The 13,615-nt window shown below is 44.3% G+C and overlaps 1 pseudogene; it reads right to left on the bottom strand.

Annotated features, from left to right (window-relative positions):
• Positions 1-3,517: 3,517 nt before the first annotated feature.
• On the bottom strand, positions 3,518-4,038 carry LOC103119604 (large ribosomal subunit protein eL21-like; annotated as a pseudogene).
• Positions 4,039-13,615: the final 9,577 nt, after the last annotated feature.

Here is a 13,615-nt window from a genome sequence, read left to right as displayed (position 1 = left end):
GTGAGATCCCCAAGCCCATCATCTCAGCAGAGCATGTATTCAGGCTCAGAGTCTGTAGAGTGACAGAGGTTTGGGGGACCTGAGTCAACATACTGTCCAGTGTACTGTGGACAGAGAGCCCCAGTCCTCTCACCTTCTCTCACCTCTCTTACCACCCCCTCTCCGGTCCTTTTAACCCTCTGATCCCAGTGTCTGTCATTTCATCCTTCTCTCTCTTTCCCTTCTCTTCCTATCTCTCTCTCCTCTGGGTTAGGAGTTAGAGGGGTTGGTATCATGTGGCTGGAAGAGGGTGAGGGTACACTAGTGATCACAGAGACAGTGTCACAGAAACTGCCAGGCTGATCCCAGTGAGCGTTGTAATCTCTGGCACATGTGTCTGAGGCACAGAAATAGAGACAGGTAGGTAAAACCCTTAGAATCCCAGTGTCCCAGAGCCTGGCTGGGACCAGGAGGTCAGCATGGCTGGGGAATCCATGTTTGAAGCTTGTCTGTTCTCATTTGCACACTCGACTCCTTATGCTTGGCATCTGGAGATGCAAGATAATTGGGATAATTGGGTTCAGTTGAGGGCCTGAGCTTGGGCCCAGGTGAGGGCCTGAGCGTGGGTTCAATTGAGAGCCTGAGGATGGGACCAGGTGAGGGCATGAGCGCCCTTATAAAAAGACACACCCAGGGGGCTGGATGGTAGCGCAGTGGGTTAAGTGCACATGGCACAAAGTACAAGGACCAGCATAGGGATCCTGGTTCGAGCCCACCTGCAGGGGGGAGGTCACTTCACAAGTGGTGAAGCAGGTCTACAAGTGTCTCTTTCTCTCCCCCTCTTTTTCTCCCCTCCTCTCTCCATTTCTTTCTGTCCTATCCAATAACGATGACGACATCAATAACAACAACAGTAATAACCACAACAATGATACACAACAAGAGCAACAAAGAGGAAAAAGATGGCCTCCAGGAGCAGTGGATTCGTAGTGCTGGCACCAAGCCCCAACAATAACCCTGGAGGTGCAAAAAAAAAAAAATATATATATGCCCCAGGCTTCCGCCCTTTCTCTCTCTTCCCCCCAAGTTAGGATGCAGCATAAAGGCATCCGTCTACACTGGCCTCATCAGTTCCCCACACTGGCACCTCCCTGAGGACTCCCCAGCCTCCAGAAAGGTAAGAAAGCCAGGCTCTGGGACACTGGGATTCTAAGGGTTTTACCTGCCTGTCTCTTTCTGTGCCTCAGACACACGTGCCAGAGATTACAACGCTCACTGGGATCGGCCTGGCAGTTTCTGTGACACTGTCTCTGTGATCACTAATGTACCGTACCCCTACCCCTACCCCTACCCCTAGGTTTCTGTGGTTTCTCTCGCCCAGGAACTGGCATTGAGCTAACTAGACTCGCCTGCTGTCTCTGGTGCCCATGGGTCCCCAGTGTTGCCATGTGGTCTCATCTCAGAATTTGCAAGCTTGAGTGTTTTCTAGTGGTAACAGTTCAGTGAGAGCTCTATAGCATCTTCTGTGTCATGAACTAAGGCAGTGGTGTGACAACAGGGTTGCCAGAGAAAAATATAGGCTGTTCAATTAAATGCAAATTTAAGAAAAACAGCAAAGAATAATTTTTTAGAAGAATTTATTTAGGGCATAGGGTAGATAGCATAATGGTTATGCAAACAGACTCTCATGCCTGAAGCTCCAAAGTCCCAGGTTCAATCCCCTACACCACCATAAGCCAGAGCTGAACAGTGCTCTGGTGAAAAAAAAAATTTATTGAGGGTCGGGTGGTAGTACAGCAGGTTAAGCACACGTGGCACAAAGCCAAGGACCAGCATAAGGATCCCAGTTTGAGCCCCCGGCTCCCCACCTGCAGGGGGGTTGCTTCATAAGTGGTGAAGCAGGTTTACAGGTGTCTTTTTCTCCCCCTCTCTGTCTCCCCATCTCTCTCGATTTATCTCTGTTCTATCCAACAACAGAAGCAGCAATGGCAAAAATAACAAGGACAACAAGTGCAACAAAATGGGGAAAAAAATGGCCTCCAGGAGCAGTGGATTCGTAGTGCAGGCACCGAGCCCCAGCAATAACTCTGAAGGAAAAAAGAAATTTAAAAAATTTAAAATTAAAAAGAATTTATTTGATTCATGAGAAAGGAGAGAGAACATGAACCAGACATCACTCTGATACATGTGCTCCTGGGGATTGAACTTAGGACCTTATGGTTGAGAGTCCAATGCTTTATCCACTGCTCCACCTCCCAGACCACAAGAATAATTTTTAGTTTAAGTATGCACCCAATAAGGCGTGGACTTTACTTACATTGCAATTGTTGCTGGAAGTCAAAATTGAGGGCAAAATCACCCACTTGGACAATACACTGCTTTACCATGCACACGACCCAGGTTCGAGCCTGGCCCCCACCTCATTAATGAAAGATTTGGTGCTGTGGTCTCTTTTACTCCCTCTATGCCATTGTCTCTCTTAAAATATTAATAGGATATTTAGTGTTTGTAGCTGCTGAACTGACAACTTTCACCTTTGAAGATTCCTTCTGATCTCTTGCCAAAAGCTGGCTGAGTCAGAAGGGATGGATTTAGGAGCTGAGGGCAGCCAGATGGAGGTGAATTTCTCAGAGCAGGTGAGCTCACAGAAATCAGCTGTGGGCACAGGAAGAGTTCCAGGGCGAAGTTGGAAGGAAGTCATTCCAACGGTGGAATGATGGGAGAGTTGAGAGAGAACCCAAGGGGGCTGGGCAGTGACTCACCTGGTTAAGCACACTTAGTACTAAGTGCAAGGGCCTGGGTTGAAGCCCTAGCTCCCCGCCTGAAGCAGGGATGCTTCGCAAGTAGTGAAGCAGGTTTGCAGGTGTCTAGCTTTCCTCTCTTCCTCTCTAACTTTCCCCTCTCAGTTTCTGTCCTAGCCAATACAATGTAAAAAGAAAAGAAAAGAAAAAATGACCAGGAGTGGTGAATTTCTGAATTTGTAATGCCAGCACTGTCCCCCAGCAATAACCCTAGAGAAGCAAAGCAAAAAATTAAAAAAAAAAAAAAAAAGAGAGAGAGAGATTGAGAGAGAGAGGTGGGAGTGAGTTCTCATCCAGAGGCTGAGGACAGTTGCTCTGAGGACAAGGAGGTGACAAGGAATCCCCATGACCATTTCAGTGCAGGAGTGGAGAACGGGGTATCTGCAGGTGAGCAGATTGAATGCAGAAAAGTATGTGTCTTTGGGCAGTTGAATATTCCAGCCACACAGGAGGATGAGAGATGCAGGAGGACATGGGCCCAAAGGTGATTGCTTGATGCCTAATCAATTTATTATTTTATTTATTGGTTCATTATTGGATAGGGACCAAGAGAAATTGATGAGGTGGGGAGGTGAAGGAGACAGACACCTGCAGACCTATTTCACCACTTGTGAAGCTTTCCCTTGCAGGTGGGAGCAGTGGCTTGAACCTGTGTCTTTATGTGCTGTAATGTGTGTGCTTAACAAAGTGTGCCACTGCCTGGCCCCTATTTAATTATTTTTATGTAGTTCTAATATTTTAAGTTTTTATACTGATCATGCCATGAATTCATAGGGAAGGGGTTCCAGCAGCTCTGGTTCCTTTCCATTGGTTCTCACAAAGTGTGCTTCTCTGGGTGGAGCAGGCTGGCGCTTCAGTTGAACCCAAGTCCCCTTCTCTTTGGCTTACTTTTTTTTTCTGATCATTTTCCTTCACACGTTTCAAGAAGCTGTCTCTGCTCTTAGTGCTTAATATGCTCAATACAAACATTAATTCTCTTGGCAAGAATCTTGCCCTTTACTTGTTTGTTTACAACAATATCAACAGTATGCTGGGTAACATTGTAGACTCTTCCAGTTTTGCCATGGTAACATTTGTGGGGCATTCCTTTTTGAACAATGCCCATCCCCTTTATATCTACAATAATATCACCTTTCTTGTAGATCTGCATATATGTGGCCAAAGGAACAACTCCATGTTTTCTAAAAGGCCTAGAGAACATATAGCAGGTTCCTCTCCTCTTTCCCTTTGTGTTAGTCATTTTGGTGATTTACTAGAAGATGGCTGCTCCACTGTTTGTTTTTATTGCCACCAGGATTAATGCTAGGGCTTAGTGCAAGTGGATTTGTAAATCTGTTCCCAGTGGCCATTTTTCCTTTTTAAAATTGTATTTATGGGAGTTGGGGGTGGCGCAGTGGGTTAAGCGCACGTGGCGCAAAGCGCAGGGACCGGCGTAAGGATCCCGGTTCGAGCCCCCGGCTCCCCACCTGCAGGGGAGTCGCTTCACGGGCGGTGAAGCAGGTCTGCAGGTGTCTATCTGTCTCTCCTCTCTCTCTGTCTTCCCCTCCTCTCTCCATTTCTCTCTGTCCTATCCAACAACAAAGCAACGTCAACAATGGCAATAATAACCGCAACGAGCCTGCAACAACTAGGGCAACAAAAAGGGGGAAAAAATGGCCTCCAGGAGCGGTGGATTCATGGTGCAGGCACGAAGCCCAGCAATAACCCTGGAGGAGAAAAAAAAATGTATTTATTTTTATTTGATAGGACAGATAGAAATTCAGAGGGGTGGGGAAAGGAAGTAGATATGGAGAGAAAAAGACACCTGCAAGGTCTTTTTCACCATTCATGAGCTTCCTCCCTGGCATGTGGGGAAGTGGGGGCTCAAACCTGGGGCCTCATGCATAATAATGTGTGGGCTTAACTGGGAGCACCACTGACTAGGCCCCGATTTCCTTTTTTTCTCTTTTTTTTTCTTTCTTTCCTTTCTTTTCTCTCTTTTCTTTCTTTCCTTTCTTTCTGTATTTATTTTTGCCTCCAGGGTAATCGCTGGGGCTTGGTGCCTACACCATGAGTCCACTGCTCCTGTAGGCCATCCCTTCCATTTTGTTGTTGTTGTTATTGTTATTGTTACTGTTATTGCTATTGTTTCACAGGACTGAAAGAAATGGAGAGAGGAGGGCAAGGTGGGGTAGAAAGACAGACACCTGCAGACCTCTTCACCACCTGTGAAGCAACCCCCCTGCAGGTGGGGAGTCAGAGGCTCAAACGGGGATTTTCATGCAGGTCCTTGCACTTAGTACTATGCACTTTGCACTCGGTGCACCACTACCCAGCCCCCTTCCCTTTTTTGCCTCCAGGCTTATTGGGGCTCAGTGCCTGCACCATTAATCCATTGCTGCTGGAGGTCATCCCCCCCATTTTGTTGCCCTTGTTGTTACTATTGTTATTGTTGCTATTTCTGTTTTTGGATAGGAGAGGGGAGAAAGATAGACACCTGCAAACCTGCTTCACTGCCTGTGAAGTGACCTCCCTGCAGGTAGAGACCTGGGACTTCAACAAAGATCCTTACACTAGTCTTGGCACTTTGCACCATATGTGCTTAACCCACTGCGCCACTGCCTGGCCCCCTCTTTCTTTTTTATCATTATTTAAAATATGTTTTCGTGGGAGTTGGGCAGCGGGTTAAGCGCACATGGCGCAAAGTGCAAGGACCGGAGGAGGGCTCCTGGTTCAGCCCCAGTTCCCCACCTGCAGGGGGGTCACTTCACAGATGGTGAAGCAGGTCTGCAGGTGTCTGTCTTCCCCTCCTCTCTCCATTTCTCTCTGTCCTATCCAACAACAATGACAGCAATAAAAACAATGATAAAACAACCAGGGCAACAAAAGAGGAAAAAAATGGCCTCCAGGAGCAGTGGAATCATGGTGCAGGCACCGAGCTCCAGCAATAACCCTAGAGGCAAAAAAAAAATGTTTTTATTTACTTATTATTGGATATAGAGAAGTTAAGAAGGGAGTGAGAGATAGAGAAGGAGGAATACACCTGCAGCCCTGCTTCACCACTAGTGAAGCTTCCCTCCTGCAGGTAAGGACCAGGAGATTGAACCCAGGTCCTTGCACACTGTAATGTGTGTGCTTAGTCAGGTGCATCACTGTCTGCCCCCCCCACTTTTTATTATTAATTCATGGACAGCCCCCCATCCTTCCTCCTCATCAGGAAAGAGCTTGGTCCCCAAGGTGTGTGTGTGTGTGTGTGTGTGTGTGTGTGTGAGAGAGAGAGAGAGAGAGAGAGAGAGAGAGAGATGCAGAGCCCAGGGGAGGGGTCTAGAACAAGGACAACCTCTGATGGTGTCTGTGTATGTGTGTCCATGAGCCCAGGGGCTGAGGGCAGGAAAAAATGACATGTCTGTAGAGTTCTCTCATTGAGCGGACGCTTCCTTTGTGCTGTGTTTGTGCCTGTTGTGTTACACTATTGAGTCATGAAAAGTGAAAGCACAGACGTTTTCTTTTTTATTTATTTATTTTATAAATTAAGTTTTTATTTATTTTCCTTTTTGTTGCCCTTGTTGTTTAACACTGTTGTGGTTATTAATGTCATTGTTGTTGGATAAGACAGAGAGAAATGGAGAGAGGAGGGGAAGAGAGAGGAGGAGAGAAAGACAGACACCTGCAGACCTGCTTCACCGCTTGTGAAGCGACTCTCCTGCAGGTGGGGAGCCGGGGGCTCGAACTGGGATCCTTATGCAGGTCCTGGCGATTTGCACCACGTGCGCTTAACCCGCTGCGCCACCGCCCGACTCCCAGCACAGACGTTTTCTATCACATGAAGTGATAGAAAGCGTTTTCAGGAAGCTTAGCCCTTGGAAGACTCAAGGTCACTCACTACTTTTCTCCTTGAAATAAATGTGAACAGCACAAGTTTAAAAGCTGGCATTTAAAAAGAAGTCCCATAGGATTTTGTCCTCCTTTTGCTTCATCGTGCTGCCAGAGATGCAGGATTTCCTGGTTCACACAAGTCCATTTGAAGGACCTGCTCAAAAAATACAAAAGGCAGGGAGTCGGGCTGTAGCGCAGTGGGTTAAGTGCAGGTGGCGCAAAGCACAAGGATCGGCATAAGGATCCCGGTTCGAACCCCGGCTCCCCGCCTGCAGGGGAGTCGCTTCACAGGCGGTGAAGCAGGTCTGCAGGTGTCTATCTTTCTCTCCTCCTCTCTGTCTTCCCCTCCTCTCTCCATTTCTCTCTGTCCTATCCAACAACGACAACAACAATAATAACTACAACAATTAAAAAAACAAAAAACAAGGGCAACAAAAGGGAATAAATAAATTTAAAAAAATACAAAAGGCCCTGGTTCTAGCTCCAAAGATGAACACACAGAGACACATATTTGTGGTCAAAATAGCACCTTGCACAGGTATTTCTTTGTTATTCCCTGTTTAAGAATTATTTACCAGCACTCTTTCATCTAATTTCATTAATGCATGCTTGACAAAACTGCATATATTTAAGGTCTGCAGTATGCTATTTTGATGAGTACATGATTGACAAAAGCTGCATGTCTTTACAGTAAAGATGGACTGGTTTGATGTATGCATCCATTGTAAAATGCTTACCATAGTCAAGCGAATTAGCCTTCGTGAGATCAGTTCTATTTGTGTGTATGTTTGGGGTGCGGGAGGGAGGGGAGACAGGGTGGTGGCAACACTTCATATCCACTTTTATAACACGTTTCAAGCATACAGGGCTTTATTATTATCTGCTGTCACCATAGAGACGCTCAGTCCCCAGAATGTATTTTTCTTTTTTTTAACTTATTTTTATTAGTGATTTAATACTGATTTACAAAATTGTAAGACCATATAGGCATAATTCCATACTTCTTGCCACCAGAGTTCTGCGTCCCATCTCCTCCATTGGAAACTTCAGGAGTTCTGCCAAGGCCACTGATATCAGCTGATATTATCTATATCTATGTATATATAGATATATTTCTCCTCTAATTTTTTTAATTGTCCTGCCTTCACTTCCTTTCTAAGTTACTCCTACATTTATTACTACTTCCAAGTGTCCTTCCTTTTTTCGTCTTCTCTCCCAGAGAAGAGAAGCAGTGCCTGGCTTCCTCTACTGTTTTCCAGATTTGCTTCCCTTTCAGTGATGGTATAAAAAAAAAAAAAAAGATTCCTGGTGACAGATGCTTTGGGTCCTGGTGGAATGGGGGTACAGAGCCCTCTGGTTTACTTTCCTGATCACTTACCTCTCTGGGAGCATGGACCAAAATTCGTTTTGGAGTGCAGAGGTGGGAGTTGTGGTTTCTGTAACTGCTTCTCCACTGGACATGGGTGTTAGCAGGTGGATCCACACCCCCAGCCTGTTTCTATCTTTCCCTAGTGGGGTAGGGCTTCTTAAAATAGACTTATTAGCTTTCTTTCACCCTAAGGTCTCTACATTCATCTGTTCTATTCCTACTTTATGGTTCCTTTTCATTAAACATTGACTTGCTCTTTATATCTCACTGCATTTCAGCCACCCAGTTGCAGATGCTACTATGGTTCCATCCTGACTTCTCTGAATATCCTCACATAGACTTCCTGGAAACTCACCTCTCCAGAATGTATATTTCTCATAACTGAAAGTCGGACACGTCTCACCGACAGCTCCCCCACCCACAGCCCCTGCTGGTGACCATGTGCTACTCTGGCTCCTCCTCACCAACTCTGCCCCAGGGAGGGGCCCAGTGCTGCTTGTTGTTCAATATCTGTCCTCCCATCTGTCACCTGAGGCAGGATTTTCTGCTCTTTCCTAACTGCACAGAGTCATAGATGGCACAATCCAGGCACCTGTTCATGTGTCAGCACACACTGGGCTTGTTGCTGCCCTGCTGTCTCTGAATCCCTGGCAGTAAATGTGGGGTGGGGGGCAGTGTCTCTGTGATCCCTGTTTCATTCCCTTTGGATGCAGATGCAGAAGAGGGATGGCTGGGTCATACAGTGACTGTTTTTTTTTTTTGATAGAACAGAAATTGAGGGGGTGAGGTAGAGAGGAAGAAACAAACACTTGCAGCCCTGCTTCACTTGTGGAGCTTTCCCCCCGCAGGTGGGGACCAGGGGCTAGAGCCTGGGTCCTTGTGAATGGTCCTTTTTAATTCATTTATTTATTTATTGGGGGATTAATGGTTTCCAGCCAACAGTAAAATACAGTAGTTTGTGCATGCATAACATTTCCACATAACAATACAACCCCCACCAGGTCCTCCTCTACAATCATGTTCCAGGACCTGAACACTCCCCACAACCCCAGAGTCTTTTACTTTGGTGCAATAAACCAACTCCAGTCCAAGTTCTGCTTAATGTTTTTAACTTCTGTTCTTGTTTTTCAACTTCTGCCTATGAGTGAGATCATCCTATATTCATCCTTCTGTTTCTGGCTGATCTCACTTCACATGATTCCTTCAGGCTCCATCCAAGATGGGGTAAAGAAGGTGAATCCAACATTTTCAATAGCTGCATAGTATTCCATTGTGTATATATGCCTCAGCTTTCTCAGCCACTCACCTGTTGTTGGACACATGGGTTGCTTCCAGGTTTTGGCTATTACAAATTGTGCTGCTATGAACATAGATATACATATATAGAGAGATCTTTTGGGATGGGTATGTTTGATTCCTTAGGATATATCCCCCAGGAGAGGAATTGCAAGGTCATAGGGTAGGTCCACTTCTCTCCTGAGAATTCTCCAGACTGCTCTCCACAGAGGATGGACCAATTTACATTCACACCAGCAGTACAGGAGGGGTCCTTTGTCCCCACAATCTCTCCTGCATTTGTTACTGCTACCTTTTCTGATATGTGACATTCTCACAGGAGTGAAGTGGTATCCCATTGTTGTCTTTATCTGCATTTCTCTGACAATGACGTGGAGCATTTTTTTATGTTTGTTGGCCTTTTGGATCTCTTCTATGGAGAATATTCTGTCCATATCCTTTCCCCATTTTTGGATGAGGTCACTTGTGTCCTTGTTGCTGAGTCTGGTGAGCTCTTTATATATTTTGGTTATTAGCTGCTTGTATGATATATAAAGTGTGAAGATCTCCAATTCTGTGGGAGGTCTCTTTGGGTAGTGGTTTTTTATGCTGTGCAGAAGCTTTCGAATTTGATTTAGTCCCATTGATTTATTTTTGACTTAGCCTTCTTTGTAATTGGATTTGTTTCATTTGAGTTGTCTTTAAAATTTATACGGAAGAGTTCTGGCAGTACTTTCCTCTAAGTATGTGATAGTTTCTTGTCTAACATCCAAGTCCTTGATCCATTTGGAATTTACTTTTGTGTTTGGTGAAATATAGTGGTTCACTTCATTCTTCTGCATGTTTCAACCCAATTTTTCCAACGCCATTTATTGAAGAGACTCTTCTTTCTCCATTTAATAGTATGGGCACCTTTGTCAAAGATTAAATGCCCATGGGTATGAGAGCTTATTTCTGAGCTCTCAATTCTATTCCACTTGTCAGTGTGTCTATTCATGTTTCAGTACCAAGAAGTTTTTTTTCTTTCTTTTTTTAAATTTTTTTATATTTATTCTCTTTTGTTGCCCTTTTTTATTGCTGTAGTTATTGATGTGGTCATTGTTGGATAAGACAGAGAGAAATGGAGAGAGGAGGGGAAGACAGAGAGGGGGAGAGAAAGATAGACACCTGCAGTCCTGCTTCACCACTTGTGAAGCCGCCCGCTGCAGGTGGGGAGCTGGGGGCCTGAACCGGGATCCTTATGCTGGTCCTGTGCTTTGTGCCACATGTGCTTAACCTGCTGCACTACCACCCAACTCCTTTTCATTTCTTTATTGGGGAATTAATGTTTTACATTAAACAGTAAATACAATAGTTTGTACATGCATAAAATTTCCCAGTTTTCCATATAACAATACAACCTCCACTAGGTCCTCTGTCATCCTTTTTGGACCTGTATTCTCCGCCCCCACCCACCCACCCCAGAGTCTTTTTGGTGCAATACACCAATTCCAGTTCAGGTTCTACTTGTGTTTTCTCTTCTGATCTTGTTTTTCAACTTCTGCCTGACAGTGAGATCATCCCATATTCATCCTTCTGTTTCTGACTTATTTCACTTAACATGATTTCTTCAAGCTCCATCCAAGATGAGCTGAAAACAGTGAAGTCACCATTTTTTATATTTATTTATTTTCCCTTTTGTTGCCCTTGTTGTTTTTTGTTGTTGTTGTAGTTATTGTTGTTGTTACTGATGTCATTGTTATTGGATAGAACAGAGAGAAATGGAGAGAGGAAGGGAAGACAGGGTGAGAGAAAGATAGACACCTGCAGACCTGTTTCACCACTTGTGAAGCGACCCCCCCTGCAGGTGGGGAGCTGGGGGCTCGAACTGGGATCTTTATGCCGGTCCTTGCACTTCACGCCACATGCACGTAACCCACTGCACTACTGCCCGACTACCGAAGTCACCATTTTTAATAGCTGAGTAGTATTCATATATATATATATATATATATACCACAACTTGCTCAGCCACTCATTTGTTGTTGGACACCTGGGTTGCTTCCAGGTTTTGGCTATTACAAATTGTGCTGCTATGAACATAGGTGTACACAAATCTTTGAATGGGTGTGTTGGGTTCCTTAGGATATATCCCCAGGAGAAGAACTGTACGATCATAGGGCAGGTCCATTTCTAGCCTTCTGAGAGTTCTCCAGACTGTTCTCCACAGAGGTTGGACCAATTTACATTCCCACCAGCAGTGCAGGAAGGTTCCTTTGACCCCCACAACCTATAAAGCATTTGTTACTGCTACTTCTACTTATGTATGACATTCTCACAGGAGTGAAGTGGTATCTCATTGTTGTGTTTATTTGCACTTCTCTTTCAATCAAGGAGTTGGAGCATTTTTTCATGTGTTTCTCAGTCTTTTGGATCTCTTCTGTGGTGAATATTCTGTCCATGTCCTCTCCTCATTTTTGGATGGGGTTATTTGTTGTTGTTGAATTTGGCAAGCTCTTTATATATTTTGGTTATTAGCCTCTTGTCTGATGTATGGCATGTAAAGATCTTCTCCCATTCTTTGAGGGGTCTCTTGGTTTTGGTAGTGGTTTCTTTTGCTGTGCAGAAGCTTTTTAATTTGATGTAGTTCCATAGGTTTATACTTGCCTTAGTCTTCTTTGTAAATGAATTTGTTTTATTGAAGATGTCTTTAAAATTTATGCGGAAAAGAGTTCTGCCAATATTTCCCTCTAAGTATCTGATAGTTTCTGGTCTAACATCCAAGTCCTTGATCCACCAGTACCAAGCAGTTTTTATGACAATGGCCCTATAAAACAATTTAATATCTGGGTGTGCGGTGCCTCCAGTTCTGTTCCTTCTTCTCAAGATTGTTTTAGCAATTCTAGGGACTTTTCTGGTTCCAGATAAACATCTGTAGCTTTTGTTTTATTCTCCTAAAAAGTTATTTGGATCTTGATGAGAATTGCTTTAAATTTGTATATGGCTCTGGGTAGAATATTCATTTTAATGATAATTCTTCTAACCTATGAACATAGGATATATTTCCACTTTTTTTTTTTTTTTTGCCTCCAGGATTATCGCTGGGGCTTGGTACCTTCACTACTCCTGGAGACCATTTTTTCCATTTTGTTGCCCTTGTTATTGAATAGGACAGAGAGAAATTGAGAGAGGAGGGGGAGACAGAGAGGAGGAAAGATAGACACCTGCAGACCTGCTTCACTGCCTGTGACGTGACCCCTCCCACAGGTTGGGAGCCAGGGACTCCAACCTGGATCCTTGTGCCAGTCCTTGCAGCTTCATGCCATGTGCACTTAACGCACTGTTCTATCACCCAGCCCTATACCTTTTTCTATTTCCTTGAATAATAACTTACAATTTTCAGTATACAAGTCTTTCACTTTTCTTATTAGGTTTATTCCCTCTTTCTTGAGAGCATGTTTGGAGGTTCTATCAGGGGAGCACAGCTACTCATATACCCTCCACCGAAGACCAGTCCAGCTCTGTTCAGGGAAGGCTATCCTCTTTGTCTGAGGGTGCAGCTTCAGGAGGGATACACATGGAGCGGTGAGGGAGGAAGGGGACACCCGCCTAGCCAGAGGGATCAGCCAAATCAACTAGCGATTGGGTGACAGATGTCTCAGACAGATCACCCTCACATCCTATTCCCTCATGTCTTTATTGATTTTCTGCAGGGATGATCTGTCAAGTTGAAAGGGTGGGATGTTGAAGTCTCCTACTATTACTGTGTTGCTGTTAATATATTGCTGTAGCTCTTTCAGTAGATGTTTAATATATTTGGATGGCCTCTCATTGGGTGCATAGATGTTGATAATCATTAAGTCCTCTTGACTGACTAATCCTCTGAGCACTGAGTAATGTCCATCCCTATCTTTTTATATTATATTTATATTAAGGTCTATTGTGTCAGATATGAGAATAGCTATTCCTGCCCTTTTTTTGTGGTCCATTGGCTTGTATGGTAGTTTTCCATCCTTTTACTTTGAGTCTTTGTTTGTCTTGTTGAGTTAGGTGGGATTCCTGCAGACAGCATATGTTTGGATTGTGTTTTCTGATCCATCTTCCTACTCTGTGCCTTTTAGTAGGTGAATTCAGGTCATTGACATTTATCTATATTATAGATTGAAGATATTTTAATGACATTATTCTAAACTTTTACAGTGTTCTGATATATATGTTCATGGTAATGTGGTTGTTTATAGGAGACCTTTCAGAACTTTTTTCAGGGCAGGCTTGGTGATAACTGCCTCCTTGTCAGAGTTTTTTTTTTTTTTTTTTTCCTCCAGGGTTATTGCAGATCTTCTGAGTTCCCTAGTCA

This window comes from Erinaceus europaeus, chromosome 7, assembly GCF_950295315.1.
Source record: "Erinaceus europaeus chromosome 7, mEriEur2.1, whole genome shotgun sequence".
Taxonomy (NCBI): Eukaryota; Metazoa; Chordata; class Mammalia; order Eulipotyphla; family Erinaceidae; genus Erinaceus; species Erinaceus europaeus.
This window is presented reverse-complemented; position numbering and strand designations above follow the sequence as displayed.